At 39.3% G+C, this 18,970-nt stretch overlaps 1 protein-coding gene across 1 annotated transcript in view; it reads right to left on the reverse strand.

Moving 5' to 3' along the window:
* Positions 1–4,342: 4,342 nt before the first annotated feature.
* Positions 4,343–18,970, reverse strand: part of HEPACAM2 (HEPACAM family member 2) — an 86,108-nt gene continuing 71,480 nt past the window's right edge. The window contains exons 10-11 of the transcript XR_014066071.1: positions 9,071–9,187; positions 4,343–4,414 (exon numbers count right to left, since the gene is read on the reverse strand). The gene's annotated coding sequence lies outside the window, so the exon portion shown is untranslated. The remainder of the gene's footprint in view (positions 4,415–9,070; positions 9,188–18,970) is intronic.

Consider the following 18,970-nt stretch of genomic DNA (forward strand, 5'->3'; position numbering starts at 1 on the left):
CCGAGCCTGAGGGAGGTGTGGAGGGTGTTCAGGGGCAGAACCTGCATAGTGTGAAGGGAGTATCCGCCTGTAGGAGTGACCCAGTGCTGGGGATCCGAGCCTGAGGAAGGCGTGGAGGGTGTTCAGGGGCAGAACCTGCATAGTGTGAAGGGAGTATCCGCCTGTAGGAGTGACCCAGTGCTGGGGATCCGAGCCTGAGGAAGGCGTGGAGGGTGTTCAGGGGCAGAACCTGCATAGTGTGAAGGGAGTATCCGCCTGTAGGAGTGACCCAGTGCTGGGGATCCGAGCCTGAGGGAGGTGTGGAGGGTGTTCAGGGGCAGCCTGGTGTGATATCAGAGCGCGAGCACAGTGAGCAGAGTGTCTAAATGGAAGGTTTATCTGGTGTGGGCTATTAGAACCCAAGCAGGAAAGAGAGTGTGCTTCTGGGAGAAGATGCTAAAATGAAGAGTGTCAGAAATTGCACTGAGGAAAGTTAAACAGGCAAGGAAGACTTTATTCGAGAACTCATAACTTAGTCAATAAAGAATTAGCCTGCAATGCAGGAGACCAGGATTTGATTTCTGGGCCAGGAAGATCCCTTGGAGAAGGAAATGGCAACCCACTCCAGTATTCTTGCTTGGGATATCCCATGGACAGAGGAGCCTGGTGGGCTACAGTCCACAGGGTCACAAGAGTCGGACAGAACTTAGCAACTAAACCACCACTATGGTAATAGAAGGGAGAGAGACTGAATTCAGCTCTTCTGAAGTAAAACATAGGAAGGTTTTTAAACCCTGGAATGAACTAGTGGAAAAAAATTGGACTACTATGTGGTAGGTTGGTCAATGGGGTGCCTGAAGCACACTGTGTTGCTTAGTTTGCAAATGTTTTTCTCTGTGATTAGGCCCCCTGGGTTTGCTAGTTGACAGGCATCCAAGTCAGGTTTCCACCCTCTCACAGATACTGGGAAACCAGGGTGCTATCTCCTTTGATGTTTACATTTCAAATACCTCAGTTCCCTGGTGCTTGAGAAGGACAATCCAGGGTTATAAAACTAGAACCAGGCTGGGAGAATATTTGCATACATTTTAAAGGGGCAGAGAAATAATTTGCAACTACAAATTTTCTAAAGTAAATGCTTTAAGTAAAGGGACGCCTTTAGTCAAGGACCTATAATCTAGAAGATACCTGTCCCAAGTTTAGTAGAGCTTACATGCTCAGTTGCTAAGTTGTATCTGACTCTTTGCGACCCTGTGGACTGTAGCCCACCAGGATGAAATGTCCACGGGATTTCCCAGGTAAGAATACTGGAGTGGGTTGCCATATCCTTCTCTAGGGGATCTTCCTGACCCAGGGATCGAACTCACATCTCCTGCATTGGCAGGAGGATTCTTTACTACTGAGCCACCTGGAAAGGTTAGAAATCATTAAAGTTCATTTTGGTTAGGAGTCAGAGCTGAGTTGAGAGAGGAGGGTACTTCTGGGCCAGAGATAGCAGCATTGAGATAGAAGACTGATTTCACACAGGGATTACTCAAATAAGAAAATATATAAGGAAGTGAAAGCCATATTTCTCACTGTTGGAGAAGTGGGTAACAAACATGAGAAGAGAATAATTTGCAGTATGGAACTACAGTTGGAGATATCTATGTGAATTCGTGTTTTTAAAGTATATTTAGTATATTTTAGTATATATTTTAGTATATTTTTTAGTATATTTAGATATGGAAATAAATATAGCTGTGAATATATTGTCTTCTCTTGTTGATTGAGAGTGAGGAGAGACACCTCCATAGCAATGAGCACAACTAGCACTCAAATGGTGGCTTCTAAATGCTATTTTTCTCCCTAAAAAACCAGGGCCCCTTGGAAAGATAGCAGATTTCAGAGATGGGACAGGGAAAGTATAAGATAAGCTTGAAACATCTTTTTTTTTTTTCTTTTGTCCAGAAAGCAAGGAAGAGATCAAAGAAAGATACAGAAAATACTAAAAAGTTTAGTCAACTTGAATAGGCTCCTGATATTCAAATCTAGGACAACTGGAGGATCAAAATAAATAGTGTAGTAACAGATTATCCACTGAATAAACAGATATAGAGAACCATGAGTTCAAATGGATATGAATAAGTGGAAAATTTGATGAGAAATAGTGTATTGACAAAGTTTCAAATTACCTTCCCACCAAATACTTACTAATGACAATGAGAAAGACTGACTTTACAGTGGAGAAGCCTGTAGGCCCTTTTTTTCAGTGGTATCTTCGAGTCATCGAGGTGAAGGACATCAATATGGGACAAATGAGAATGATGAACCCTAATAGGATGGTGAGTACACAGCACCACTCCTGTGATATTCCTGCCAAGATACATAACTTAAATCTACTAATCCTGAAACATCATACAAATGTAAATTGAGGGATGTTCTACAAAATAGCTGGCCTCTCATGTTGAAAAGTGTCAAGGTCATAAATATGTAGAGGTTAAGGAAATGTTTCAGATTGGAGGAAACTGAATGCAACTTATAGTGGGTCTTTTTGTTATAAAACACATTATTGAGATAATTGGTGAAACTTGAATGAAGTGTGAGGATTAGATGAAAGTAATCAACATCTAAGTTAACATCAGTGTCCACCCCAAGTCAGCCATTCCAATTAGGATGGTTGTGCTGTGATTAGGTTTCCTTGTACTGTGGCTAGAATTTCCTTGTTTGTTGAAATACACACTGAAGTAATGGAGGGTGATTCAATTTCTTACTCAGACTGCTCATTAAAAACTTTTGTCCTTATACTTCCTATCAATCTGTAAGTTTTTGATTGGTGGATTACAAGTTGGTAATTACTGAAAATAAAAAAAGGAATCATACAATTACCACCTGTATAATAACACTCCTAACCACAATAAGAGAAAGAAGTAAAGTGAAGTTCATTCTCTCCTTCATTTTCACGGACTTAACTCCAAATTAAAATTTCCCACTTTAAATGGCATCTTTCTCAGCTGTACGCAAATAGGTTTAGGATTTCTGAATTTTCACTGGAGATTCTACCACCCATAAAAATATTCACAGAAAACATACTGCTTAGTTTTGTCTACTGTAACTGGATTGTTACATATACATGCACTCAGCATTCATCCACATTGATGTAGCTGTAGTTATTTTTCATTGCTATTTAATATTCTACTGAGTTACTTTGCCATATCTGACTTCTCCATGCTTATTGATGAATATTAGAGTGGTATAATGTAGTTTTGAATATTCTTGTGCATGTCTTCTGATGCACATAAACAAGGGCTATTCTAGAAAATATTGCCTGGAGGGAAATCTTGGTTGATGTACATGATCAACATTCCTAAATAATACTTAAATGTTTCCCGAAGTTGTAGCAGTTTACATTCCTATTGTTGTTGTTTTAATCACTAAGTCATATCCGACTCTTTTGTGACTCCCATGGACTAGCCCGCCAGGCTCCTGTCTCTAGGGACTCTCCTGGCCCAGGGATCTAACTCTGTCTCCTACCTTGGTAGGCTGATTCGTTACCACTGAGCCATTAGGGAAGCCCTACATTCCTATAAGCAACAGATTAAGGGGTTTCCCTTACTCTACATCCATGATAACTCTTGGTATTATGAGACTTTCAAACTTTTATCATTCAAGTGGATGTGAAACTCTATCTTGCTGCAATTTTAATTTCCATTTGCCTCATTATTAGTAGATTGAAAATCTTTTCATATGTTTAGTACTATTTATGCTTCCTCAGCTGTGAAATTCCTGTTTATTTAATTTCAATATTTTAAAATCAGTTTGGTCATAATTTTTGTCGCTTGTTTTTGGATGTTTTAAATCCTAATCCTTTATTTATTGTGTGTATTGCAAATTTAATTCTAGCTCTTAGTTTCTCTTTTCACTTTGTGGTGGTAAACAGAAGCTCTTAATTTCAATGTGGTTAAATTCATGAGTTTTTTCCTGCGGTTTATGCTTTTTGTGTCTTATTTAGAACATCTTCCCTACTTTGAGATCATATTTTCTCATGTTATTTTGTAAATGCTTTCTAGTTTTGCCTTCTACTGGGTATAAGGTAAGGGGCTCTTATCACATATAGACAAACCTCTAATCACATATAGACAAAGGAAAGGGTACAGGCTTATTCCATAAACTTAAGTGTTAATCATGAATAGAAGGAGACAATTATGTAAGAATTGACATGCGGTATCTACTTTTAAAATTCAAAATGAGGGAAGAATGAATAAAAAAAACATCTGGACAATTTCATTAGCCTATGGAGTAACCAACCAAATGGGTCAGTAGGCAACCAAGAGAAACGATGCAAAAAAGCCACTTCCTATCATCTCAACATCTTCATCCTCACCCCAACTAGAGAGCAGAAATATGGCAGAAAAATCAGATTTTCCTTCAGCGAAATATCTCCAGCAATTGAAAGCTGAAAAAAGAAAGAAATAGGTAAGACCAGCAGAGAGAATGACAGGCTGGAAAGTATGGTACTGGGAAGGCTTCTGTTAAGTCTATCTTTTCACATACAGTTCAGATCAGCAATTATAATGTATAGATTTCACCTCTTTTTCTCTTTTTGTCTGTGAAGAGAATGAGAACAGTTCCTGAAGAGACAAGTGAAAAAAATGGTACTTAAAAGGTGAGCCAATTCTTTGGAAAAAAGAAAAAAGAGAAAGAAATGTATATAAACTTGGAATACAGTAACCATGGGATCTATCTCAAGGTAGATGGGAGGCTTGTGGTCTCTCTTGGAATCAATGTTTTGGGGCTTAACCTGACCAAGAGAATGACGCTAAGGTACCTCGTCCACAAGGTGTCCATTACAGAGCATGCTCCCTGATACAGGACCAAATAAAATTAGGTAACTTAAATCATCTTACATTAAATTAAATTGCAGATGGCTCAATGATTTAAACATAATAAATAAATTCAATAATACATTCTCGGAAAACATGACCAAGTTTTAAAAGTATTAAAGTGGGGAAAGGTATAGTAAAAGCCCTAAAAAACATACAGATAAAAAGTTAATACATTTGAGTTGCATAAATATGTAATCACTTTGTGAAATATTTCATAAAGTAAGCCAAAAGAGCACCAATCAACCAGGAAAACTGTAACACTTATAATACTGTTAAAGAGCTAACTTTGTAATTTATAAAGAATCTGTACAAATCAGTAAGGAAAAACCAAACACTTCAATTTAAAAAAATAAGCAGTTTTTAGGTCCATCCATGTCTCTACAAATAAGCCAATTCCATTCCTGCAGAAACTAACACAACATTGTAAAGCAACTATACCCTAATTAAAAAAATAAGCAAAGGATATGAAGAGGATTTTCAAGAAAAAAAAGATGAATAAATACAGTATTTTCAACCTCACTCATAAAAAAGTACTAAAAACTACAAAATATCATCTCATATCATGTTTCCAACATGAAAAATTTAATAATACCTGGTGTTGGGTATGAAATGGGGAAATAAGCTAACTCATAATATTAAAGATAGAAGTGTAACTGAGAATAATTGAGAGAAATTCAGCAGTATCTATGAAAACTATTAACATTCAAAACCAAAAGAAACATTTGAAGACAAAACACAGGAGAATATGAAGGTAGGCAAAAATTTCTTAAGCAGGATATGAAAAGTGCTAATGATAAAGAAAAAACAGATAAATCAGACTATATATATTATATATATAATATATTAAGATCAAGCAACTGGAATGCTCATACACTGATTATAGGAGTGTAAATGTAAATATCCACCTTGGAAAACTGTTGGATTTTGTCTACTCAACCTGAACATTCTAGGTATATCCAAGAAAGAAGAATGCATGTGTCCAACAAAACACATGAGCAAGAATGTTTGCAGCAGCTTTATTTATACTTGTCCATTATGCTGATAACATCATGCCAATTGGACTCAGGGTACAGGAAATACTCTGGATTCCTTAGTAAGAGAAACACATACCAGACAGCAAAGATACATGGTACAAATTCAGGGATCTGTCACACAGATGAAGTTTTTAGGGATCTCATGGTCTGTGAAGGAAGAAAGAGCTCTATAGAAGATGGTGCAAGCTGCTCTGCTTTTCAGCCTGTGTGGCCTGGCAGAGCCCAAGATACTAGAGGTGTCCATTGTGGATGGAGTCTCTCAAAAGGCCTAATATTAGACGCATGTTGCAGATTTTCTAGGATGCTTGTAACAGCAGGACTTTTGGGCAGACAACTACTTATGTTTGAAAAAAAGGAAGCCCTAGAAGAGACTGAGTGCCTGACCATAGGCTATCAAGTGACTGACTATGTGGCTGAGTTTCACAACACAAGCTCTATGTGATCCAATTCAATGAGTCATGAGGTCAAGCTGGGCAAGACACACAAATGCTAGAATGGCACCTTCAGACCACATCTCAGTAGGTCCAGAGGTCACACGAATAATCACATAACAGGTGTATCAGTCTCAGAACAGGACCAGAATTCCATATCATCTATCTCAGTTGCACTTTTGCCTCTCCCTGAAATTATACTTATGATATCAAGGGAATTCCTCATGACTAATAGAGAGAAAAGCAGGAAATAAGGTTTGGTTCACAGACGAGTCAGCTCAGTATATTGGCACTAACTGAAAATGGACTTTGCCGTGCTACAGCCACACTCAACAGTAAACTTGAGTGAAGGGAAATCTGTCCAGTGGGTCATTCTATGGAGGGGAAGCGATCTGAAATATGGACATACATGGATCCTTTGAACAGTGGCAGATGGTTTAGATAGCTGTTCAGGAGTTTGAGGAAGAGGCATATGGACAAATCTTTGGAGTGATCACAAACTGTGTGCAACCTTTCATCTTCTGTTATGCCTAGAGAGCACCTACTGAAGGGAAGGCACTAAACAACCACCCTGTCTGACCAGATGGGCAACTCATCGTGTAGATGTTACTGCCTCTGTTCACAGCCACCTCAATGCTTGCATAACAGCTCTTTAGATGAACTGGCCATAACAGGTTTTGAGGCTATTCAAGCATCAAATAGCAAGGACTCCCTCTCACAAAACTGGATCTAGTTATATTGTCCCTGCGTGTTGACCTAACTGCCCACAGCATAGAGCAGTGCTGAACCTTCAATGTGACACCATCCTTCAAGGATACTAGCCAGGCACTAGTGGTAGGTTGATTATATCAGATCCCTTCCACCATGTACTGGTTTATTCTTACTGGGGTTGATACCCACTCTGTATAGTTTGTCTTCCTTCCTAGAGCGTCTCTGGAATCCAGACCATCTGAGTGATTATAGAATGTATGGTTTACTCACACAGGATTTCACACAAAAATACATCACACTCAAGTGATCCATTTTAAAGCAAAGGAGGATTTATTGTCCTGGAAGGATCTGGTAAGTCCTGACTCAACAATATCTTAGCCTTGTGATCTTGGCCAAGTCATTCAATCTCTTTGTCTCAGTTTCTCCATCTCTTAAGATGAGGATGACAGGGATCCTGTTAAGATCATGTGAGATGAAGCAATATGTGAAAAAGCCTTTTAGATACCATCCGGTGTAGCGTTAAGAATGAATTCTGGATGTGCAGCTGTAGCTTGCAAGTATGTCTTTAGAGAGAAGGGGTATTACTTGTTACAGGGTTTCCCATCTGGTAAGGGAAAGAAATGTGCCTGAAGCAGCAACTGTAGCCCTGAGATTCTGGGGTTGCTTCTAGTGTTTGGGAGCAGATTCCAGATGGAGGCAGCTTTTTGCTTTCTTTTCTCAGGCAACTTTCATGTACAGTAATCATTCCAAGCTGGTGTGTTCCTTTCATTTTTTTCCAAACACTTGGATTCTGTTCAGTTTTTTTTTTTTTTTTCCCCAAAAGAACTATGTTGGAGGTTGTCTCTTTCTGGTATAAACTTTCCTAGAGATTCAACAATTTTCAAGCTTGAAACTGATTGTCCAAGTCATAAGCCCATGAAAATCAGTGTTCCTAGTTGAAATTCTGCTTAATCCAGGATGCACAGCAAGTGGGATTTCTGGGGGACGTGACCCATGTCTTGTAAGGGATAGAGTCTGTGAGCACCAGGGGTTTCTGAGTGACCTAAGAGTTGTGTTTCTAAGAGTTTGGAAGTTCTTTAAATATTCAAACATCGACTCATTTTTCCTGAGTTTTCCTTGAACATATTGAGCCAGAAAGTGTTTGGTTAGGTATGTACTTCAGGCTTCTCTGGTGGTTCAGAGGTAAAAAAAATCTGCCTGCAAAGCAGGAGACACAGAAGACATGGGTTCCATCCCTGGGTCAGGAAGATCCCATGCAGGAGGAAATGGCAACCCACTCCTGTATTCTTGTTGGGGAAACCACATGGACAGAGGAGCCTGGCAGGCTACATACAGTCCATGAGGTCGCAAAAGAGTTGAACACAACTTAGTGACTAAACAACAACAACAACAACCAAAAGGTACTACTCATTTTAGCTTTAATATTCAAAAAAGTTCAATTTTCCTGTGTCAAACTTCAAAGGACAGTGCAGACTATTCAGAATTTAAAGCTAGATGGCATCAGGTCAAATCATAAAAAAGAAAAAATTACCCTGCTGTGGAATAAAGGATTTCTAGGAGTTGGATGGGAGAAGGTAGAGAGGGTTTGGAGGAAAGTATCTCCTGAGATAATCTCAGGAGGGAGAGTGAAGGACACGGGAAAGCTCCCTCCTACTCCCTGGGACAGTATGAGTAGGGCTCAGGGCATGAGGGCTGATATCCAGGAAGGAATAGGTGCTGGCCCCCTAAGGATGATAATTTCAAGAGTTGTGAAGTGAACAGGCAAAGAGTTCCACTGTACCAGCACCAAGAGGTGACGTGGTAAAGTAAGAGTTGACATTGGGGGATCAGTTTATATTGCCCACTCTTCAAGATCAGTCCCTCAGTGAGCTATGAGGAAATCCCACGGACCCTTCTCTAGCTAACCTAGAGTCACTCATGCAAAGAACAGACCACAGGTAATTGCCCAGTCACAGTACATAAGGCAGGGATGGGATTAGTCTCTCTGTGAAGCTGAGCCTACTCAGGGAACTGGGGGGACACAGACATTGTCTCATAAGCAGAAACTTACCAGGAATTGAACCAAAACAACTAGCCCAGGACTCCATCAGTGACAACTTCATCACCAAGGTGGGAGTCTGGATGCAGGTGGAACCAACTGAAAGTTTGCCAAAGTGCTAATGACAAGCTGGTGAAGAAACAGATAGAATAAATTCACTTAAAATAAATTCACAAACCAAGATTACAAAACAAACAAAGCAGCTAATGTCAAACAGACAGACAACAAAATTAACTATAAATTCATTCCCCCCCAAATAATTAGACTTTTGATAAACATGTTCAGGATTATCAAAGAGAAATGAAGAGATACTATCCATAAATAAAATAAGAAACTACAAAAAATTTAAAAGTTAAACAAGAAAATATAGAGAAGAGTGAACTGAAAATCTTAGAAATTATACATATACACACACACACACATATATATATAAATATATACATAAATATTATACATATATAATTTTGTTTTATGTGTATGTTGCATATATTATACATAATACATGTTATACATATAGTAATATATTACATATGTATATTCATCTTATATGTATATATGCATATATTCAATAAGAATGATAAAATCTGATTATAGTAAAATAAGTTGTATGTTGAAAGATATTTCTGAGGAATTTACCTACATTAAGAACAAAGAAAAAAATAAAAATATATGAAAGAACAATTAAAATATATAGTGAAGAGTTTGAGAGACTTCAACAAATGTCTGATGGCTATTTCAAAAAAAGTGAAGAGAGAAAATAATATTTACTGTGATAATGACATATACTTTTCAGAACTGAAAAAAACTTGAATTCTTTGATTTAAAATAGAGAAAAATAAGAAATAAAAACAAAAGAAATAAACATAAATCTATAGCTAGATATAGCATCCATGTGTGCATGCTCAGTCGCCTCTGTCTTGTCTGAATCTTTGCAACCCCATGGACTGTAGTCCACCAGGCTCATCTGTTCATGGGATTCTCCAGGCAAGAATACTGGAGTGGGTTGCCATTCCCTTCTCCAGAGGATCTTCCTGACCAAAGGATCGAACCTGGGTCTCCTGCGTTGCAGGCAGATTCTTCACCACTGAGCCACCAAGGGAGCCCAGATATAGCATAATAAAACTGAAAAACAGTAAACATAAATAAAAATTCAAACTCCCAAAGAAAAAATCCCAAATAATCTACAAAAGATGAGGGGAGGGAAAAGTATTCTCATTAGAAACAGCTGATGGCAAAAGACAGTGGATAATACATTCAAAATCTTGAGAGAAAATACACATTGGCCTAGAAACTTACAATTAGGTAAAACATAATTCAAAAGTAAACATTAAATTAAGACATTTTCAGAGATGTAAATTTCTAGAGGATTTATTACTAACTGATTCTAATTGAAAAAGTGATTACAGGATGAATTTTAACAAGAAAAGTGAGCTTAGAAGGAAGACACATGGCTTAAAAAATTGGAGGCACATAGAGCGGTAAGGAAAATATGGAGGCACACAACTTGATAAATGAGCTGAAAACATAATCCTCTAACTAAGACTGACCAGCAATAACAAAGTGTGTGTGTAGCTGTGTGTGTATGTTCTGATAACAGAATATTAAAGCACTATATTTTTTAGAGAGGACTATAAAGATATATATTAACTTCAGATTTTGAAATAAAAATTATTTTAAAAATACATGGTACTACTATAAAGGATAGAGGGATATATTCTAGAGCTTCCATGAGAGCAGGGGATATAAGAAAATGCAGATAATTTTATCAGTTTAACAGGAGGCAGGAAAACAGGAAAATAAAGAAAGAAAAAGGATAATCAACAGAAAATATATGAAGGAAATGCAAAGAGAATATAAATATATAGTAATCACAGCAAGTGTAAATGGATTAAACTCACTTACTGAAATTCAGTCTATCATGTTGAATATATGCAGTTACAAGAGACCCAATTAAAATTTAAAAAAAAAACAAATACCTCAGACTGATTTAAAATAAAGTATTGAAATATACATCAGGCAAATGACCAAAGGGTATATAAATGTTAATATAAAATGAAGTAAAATAGAATGTTGGAGAAGGCAATGGCAACCCACTCCAGTACTCTTGCCTGGAAAATCCCATGGACGGAGGAGCCTGGTAGGCTGCAGTCCGTGGGATCGCTAAGAGTCGGACACGACTGAGCGACTTCACTTTCACTTTTCATTTTCACGCATTGGAAAAGGAAGTGGCAACCCACTCCAGTGTTCTTGCCTGGAGAACCCCAGGGACGGGGGAGCCTGGTGGGCTGCCGTCTATGGGGTCGCACAGAGTCGGACACGACTGAAGCGACTTAGCAGCAGCAACAGCAAAATAGAATGTAAGATAAAAAGCTTTAATAGAGATAAAGAAAATTCAACCAAGAAAATATAAAAATAAATTTGTGAGCTTCTAATAACATAGCCTTGAACTATATAGAGCAAAAACTGAATTACATGGTGAAATTGATGAATTATAAATTAAAATGAAACAATATGGTGAATTAACCATTCATTTAAAAATTTAAAACTTAAAATTCTATAAATTGATTATGATTATGTAAATATATGGCACAGAAGAAATTATAGATGTCATGTTGTGCTTCTCTCTCCATAGACAGAGAAGCCTGGTGGGCTACAGACCATAGTGTCAGACATGTAAAGTTGTACACGACTAAAGGGATTGAGCACGCACACACATGTGCTTAAAAAAATAAATATGATGTCCATCAATAGGTAAATGGATAAAGAGGATATGGTATATGTAAATACACACATACACACACAATGGAATATAACTCAGACATAAAGAATGAAATAATGCCATTTTTAGCAACATTGATAGACCTAGAGATTGTCATACTGAGTGAATTAATTCAGAAAGAGAAAAGACAAATATCATATGATATCACTTATATGTGGCATCTAAAAAAATAATGCAAATGAACTAATTTATAGAAGAGAAACAGACTCATAGACATAGCAAACAAATTTATGGTTACTAAAGGGAATGGGGGTGGGGGACAACATGGATTGGGAACTAGGGATGAACAGATGCAAATTATTATATAGGAAATGGATAAACAACAAGGTCCTACTGTATAGCACAGGGAACTACATTCAATATCTCATAATAACCTATATGGAAAAGAATTTGAGAAAGGTATATAATGGAAAGAATTTGAGAAAGGTATATATATAAATATACATATACACACACACACACTGATATCACTGAATCACTTTGCTGTACTGCTGAAACATTGTAAATCAACTGTATTTCGATTTAAAAAAACCCTCTCACCCTAAATCTAGACCTTGAGTCCTGTATACTCAAGGGAAAGAGACACACAGAGGGGCTGGAGAAGAAACCAGCCAAGTAGCAGCGTGGACAAGGACTACAACCAAGAGGAACAGGAGTGGGCCTGTCTTACTAACTCATCATAGGAAATGCAGAGAGAGGAGTGTGATGATCACAAGGAAGGTGGCCTGGGGGAATTTAGTCAGTGAGAGACAGCCCCTATGCAGAGGAGGGAATGCAAGGTAAAAAAAGAAATGCTGAAAGTATGTGTGTGTGTGTGTGTACACGTGTGCATGGGTCAGAGGTGGAGGGGGAGGGTTCCTCCCATTGTGTATTATTACATGAGAGGAGGAACAAGTGTTTCTCTAATACTCAGATTTTAAAAATCAAGGTTTCTCAATCTAGTGTATATTGAATGCCTACAAAAGCAAAAAGCACTTGGCTGGGTGCTCTATATGCTGCAAAGACGACAAACTCTCGCCTCACGGAGGAGCTGACAATCTGATGGGACAAAAGCAAGAACAGAATCTGAGCTGGAAGGATGCTCATTATCCTTATGACAGTGCACTCAGCTGAGAGAACGTCAATGGATATAAATAGTTTTAAAACAAGTTCTTAAAGTTTTAAACACAAATGTACTGTGATACTTCTAATACTGTACTTAGAGTTCACTGACTCTGTAACTTGATCCTAGTATCTGAAATAAGGATATTTTGAAAGCAACTGATATGATTACTTGCATTCATAAAAAAACAAAACAAGCTACCTTTTGAACTGCCTGTTAGACAATCTAAAATTTTCCTATTATTTAAACACACATTGTTTACATTTCAGTTAAGACAATACTGAAAGGAAACAATGGTTCTCAAAGTTTGGTCCCTGGATCAGTCACTTTAATATCACCTGAAACTTGTTAAAGACAAGTTCTCAGGTAACATGATCTACTGAATTAGGTACTCTTGGGGTGGAGTCCAAAATCTGCAGCTTGACAAGCCCACCAGGTGATTCTAAAGAATGCTAAGATTTAGGCTGAATATATTTATATGTATATACACATAACCGAATCACTATGCTATGCACCAGAAATTAACACAACATTGTAAATCAGCTATTTTTCAATAAAACAAACAAACAAAAAAACTGACTTCTGGTTTTAGCGTTGACTGAATGGTTGGATGGGATCATTGACTCAATGGACATGAGTTTGAGCAAACTCCAGGAGATAGTGAAGGACAGGGAAGTCTGGCACGCTGCAGTCCATGGGGTTGCAAAGAATCAGACACCACTGAGCTTGGAAATAGCTACTCTTTTCCTTACAACAAGAAAGATGCTGAATGAAATGAAAATCAGTGACTTTTCTTGGACACATCAAAGAACTTACAAAGCAAACTGTCATCCTGAAATCTGCACGCATAAGCAAATTAAAAAAATCATAGTTGAAATCCACTTATCTGAATGGTAATTTTGATAAAGTGCTAGAAGCTTAGCATGAACTAGCATGAGAATGGGAAACTTTCAGTCTTAGAGGGGTCCCTACACTTGCATGTGTTTTATCTCCAGGAAACTCTTGGTAAAGAAATAAGAAAATTCTGCCTTACAGCTGGGGCAAAGAGAGGAGCAAAGTAATCATTCTGAAATAAACTTATAGCCCTGTTCATAACAAAGGCCTACTTTCCAGGAGAAAAGGCTACCAGAGTCTTACTTCACCCACTGCGAATGGCATTTACCTAACTCAAGTTCCCTTCATCCTTTCTGTCTTACCTAAGGGTTAGGGTTAGAGCTTAAGGTTAGGGTTAGGTTTAGGGAGACCCCACACAGACTGAGACAGAACTGTGTTTTAGTGTCTCCTGAGGAGGTTCGGGTCAGCAGTGGACTGGGTCGGAGGAGTTGGTTGGCGGTGGCCCGCTGCAGGGTTGAGGGCACTGAGTGTAGCAGTGCCTGCATGGGACCTTTTGAAGGAGGTCACCGTTATCTTCATTACCTCCACCATAGTTTGGCCTCAGGTCAGATAACAGGGAAAGAACATAGCCCCACCCATCAACAGAAAATTGAATTAAAGATTTACTGAGCATGGACCCACCCATCAGAACAAGACCCAGTTTCCCTCCCAGCCAGTCTCTCCCATCAGGAAACTTCCATAAGCCTCTTATCATTCTCCATCAGAGGGCAGACAGCCTGAAAACCACAATCACAGAAAACTAACCAATCTGATCACATGGACCACAGCCTTGTCTAACTCAACGAAACTGAGCCGTGAGATGTAGGGCCCCCAAGACAGACGGGTCATGGTGGAGAGTTCTGACAAAATGTGGTCCACTGGAGAAGTGAATGGCAAACCACTTCAGTATTCTTGCCTTGAGAACCCCATAAACAGTATAAAAAGGCAAAAAGATAGGACACTGAAACATAAACTCCCCAAGTCATTTAGAGCCCGATATGCTACTGGAGGTCAGTGGAGAAATAACTCCAGAAAGAACGAAGAGACGGAGCCAAAGCAAAAACAACACTCAGCTGTGGATGTGACTGGTGATGGAAGTAAAGTCTGATGCTATAAAGAGCAATATTGCATAGGAACCTGGAATGTTAGGTTCATGAATCAAGGCAAATTGGAAGTTGTCAAACAGGAGATGGCAAGAGTGAACATCGACATTTTAGGAATCAGTGAACTAAGATGGACTGGAATGAGTGAATTTAACTCAGATGACCATTATATCTACACTGTGGGCAAGTATCCCTTAGAAGAAATGCAGTAGCCATCGTAGTCAACAAAAGAGTCCAAAATGCAGTACTTGGAAACAATCTCAAAAACGACAGAATGATCTCTGTTCATTTCCAAGGCAAACCATTCAGTATCATGGTAATCCAAGTCTATGCCCCGATCAGGAATGCTGAAGAAGCTGAAGTTGAACAGTTCTATGAAGACCTACAAGATCTTCTAGAACTAACACCCAAAAAGATGTCCTTTTCATTATAGGGGTCTGGAATGCAAAAGTAGGAAGTCAAGAAACACCTGAAGTAACAGGCAAATTTGGCCTTGGAGTACAGAATGAAGCAGGGCAAAGGTTAACAGAGTTCTGCCAAGAGAACGCACTGGTCATAGCAAACACCCTCTTCCAACAACACAAGAGAAGACTGTACACATGGACATCACCAGATGGTCAATACCGAAATCAGATTGATTATATTCTTTGCAGCCAAAGATGGAGAACCTCTACACAGTCAGCAAAAACAAGACTGGGAGCTGACTGTGGCTCAGATCATGAACTCCTTATTGCCAAATTCAGACTGAAATTGAAGAAAGTAAGGAAAACCACTAGACCATTCAGGTATGACTTAAATCAAATCCCATACAATTATACAGTGGAAGTGAGAATAGATTCAAGGGATTAGATCTGATAGACAGAGTGCCTGAAGAACTATGGACAGAGGTTCATAGTATTGCACAAGAGGCAGTGATCCAGACCACCTCCAGGAAAAAGAAATGCAAAAGGCAAAATGGTTCTCTGAGTTCAGTTCAGTTCAGTCGCTCAGTCCTGTCTGACTCTTTGCGACCCCATGAACCTCAGTACGCCAGGCCTCCCTGTGCATCACCAACTCCCGGAGTCCACCCAAACACATGTCCATCGAGTTGGTGATGCCATCTAATCATCTCATCCTCTGTCGTCCCCTTCTCCTCCTGCCCTCAATCTTTGCAAGCATCAGGGTCTTTTCAAATGAGTCAGCTCTTTGCATCAGTGGCCAGAGTATTGGAGTTTCAGCTTCAGCATCAGTCCTTCCAATGAACACTCAGGACTGACCTCCTTTAGGATGGACTGGTTGGATCTCCATGCAGACCAAGGGACTCTCAAGAGTCTTCTCCAACACCACAGTTCAAAAGCATCAATTTTTTGGTGCTCAGCTTTCTTTATAGTCCAGCTCTTACACCCATACATGACCACTGGAAAAACCATAGCCTTGACTAGACAGACTTTTGTTGGCAATGTAATGTCTCTGCTTTTTATTATGCTGTCTAGGTTGGTCATAACTTTCCTTCCAAGAAGTAAGCGTCTTTTAATTTCATGGCTGCAGTCACCATCTGCAGTGATTTTGGAGCCCAGAAAAATAAAGTCAGCCACTGTTTCCACTTCCACTGTTTGCCCATCTATCTGCCATGAAGTGATGGGACCAGATGTCATGATCTTAGTTTTCTGATGTTGAGCTTTAAGCCAACTTTTTCACTCTCCGCTTTCACCTTCATCAAGAGGCTTAGTTTTTCACTTTCTGCCATAAGGGTGGTGTCATCTGCATATCTGAGGTTATTGATATTTCTCCCAGCAATCTTGATTCCAGCTTGTGCTACATCCAACCCAGCGTTTCTCATGATGTACTCTGAATATAAGTTAAATAAGCAGGGTAACAATATACAGCCTTGACATACTCCTTTTCCTATTTGGAACCAGTCTGTTGTTCCATATCCAGTTCTAACTGTTGCTTCCTGACCTGCATACAGGTTTCTCAAGAGGCAGGTCAGGTTGTCTGGTATTCCCACCTCTTGAAGAACTCTCCAGTCTGCTGTGATCCACACAGTCAACGCTGGGTTGGATGTAGCGCAAGCTGGAATCAAGATTGCCGGGAGAAATATCAATTACCTCAGATATGTGGATGACACCACCCTTATGGCAGAAAGTGAAGAGCCTCTTGATGAAAGTGAAAGAAGAAAGTGAAAAAGTTGGCTTAAAACTCAACATTCAGAAAAGTAAGATCATGGCATCTGGTCCCATCATTTCATGGCAAATAGATGGGGAAACAGTGGAAACAGTGTCAGACTTTATTTTTTGGGGCTCCAAAATCACTGCAGATGGTGACTGCAGCTATGAAATTAAAAGATGCTTGCTCCTTGGAAGGAAAGTTATGACCAACCTAGACAGCATATTAAAAAGCAGAGATATTTCTTTGCATTCTACCTAGTCAAAGCTATGGTTTTTCCAGTAGTCATGTATGGATGTGTGAGTTGGACTATAAGGAAAGCTGAGCACCAAAGAATTGATGCTTTTGAACTGTGGTGTTGGAGAAGACTCTTGAGAGTCCCTTGGACTGCAAGGAGATCCAACCAGTCCGTCCTAAAGGAGGTCAGTCCTGAGTGTTCATTGGAAGGACTGATGCTGAAGCTGAAACTGCAATACTTTGGCCACCTGATGCTAAGAGCTGACTCATTTGAAAAGACCCTGATGCTGTGAAAGATTGAAGGTGGGAGGAGAAGGGGACGACAGAGGGTGAGATGGTTGAATGGCATCACCAACTCAATGGACATGAGTTTGAGTAAACTCCAGGAGTTGGTGATGGACAGGGAAGCCTGGCATGTTGCAGTCCATGGGTCGCAAGGAGTCGGACACGACTCAGTGCCTGAACTGTCTGACTACTTTTCATAATAAAAACTCTCAGCAATCTAAGAGTAGTGGAGAAATTTCTCTGCTTGACGAAGAACATCTACAAAAACCTAGAACTAATACCATACTTGGGATTCAATGGTGGCTCAGACGGTAAAGAATCCCTCTGCAAAGCAGGAGACCTAGGTTTGAATTTTGGGTCCAGAATATCCCCCTGGAGAAGGGATCTTCCCATGCCAGTATTCTTGCCTAGAGAATTCCATGGACAGAGGAGGCTGGTGGGCTGTAGTCCATGGGGTTGCAAAGAATTGGACACAACTGAGCAACTAACACACACACACAAAACCATACTGAATGGTAAGAAACTGGATGCTTTTCCCCTAAGATGAAGAAAAAGGCAAAGATGTCCTCTCTTACTATCACTCCTGTCTAAAACTGCATGGAGGTCCTGACTAGTGAATTTAGACAAAAATAAAACCAATGGTGTACAGGTTAAGTATAAAGAAATAAAACTATTAAAACTAATAGGACAGACAATAGATAACACACAAATAACACAGACAAGAGATAATGGTGACCTGGATTGACATGACGGTGGAGATGGAGAGATGATGGATTTAAGAAACAGGAAGTAGAAGCCACAGAGCTTGAAGATGGGTTAAATGTGCATAATGAAGGAGAAGGAAACATCAGAGATGACTTTCAGCATTTGCTGTGTGCAGCAAGGTTGCTGGTGGGCCATTTATAGAACAGAAAGAGGACAATGGAAGAGTAAGTTTGGAAGGAAAACTCATGAGTTTAGGTTTTGCTTAAATAGAGATTGAGGTACCTACCTTAGAGATCTCTAAGAAGTGAAGAAATACGTATTTTTTACATGTGTTCTTGGAGCTCAGAGGAAAGTACTGGGCCAGAAATTAGGGTTTGTGAATCATCTGTATATAGGTGATAATATAAGTTATAGCTATAGGGAATTTCCTACGAAGATATTAGAGAGTGAGAAGAGAGTCAAAGTCTCAGCTATGATATTGAATGGTCAGGAAGAGGAGGATGAGCAGCGAAAGAAACAAAGAAGTGCCTAGAGAAGGCAGGGGTGGGGGAACCAAGAGTAGTGAGAGTTTCAGGAAGGAAGCATTGGTCAACGGTGTTGACTACTGTTGAGACACTACAATGAACACTGGAAAAATTCCACGTTTAGAAACCTGGAGGTCACTAGTGATTTTATAGAGAGCT

Source organism: Giraffa tippelskirchi, chromosome 10 (genome assembly GCF_054371585.1).
Source record: "Giraffa tippelskirchi isolate mGirTip1 chromosome 10, T2T-mGirTip1v1.2.pri, whole genome shotgun sequence".
Classification (NCBI taxonomy): Eukaryota; Metazoa; Chordata; class Mammalia; order Artiodactyla; family Giraffidae; genus Giraffa; species Giraffa tippelskirchi.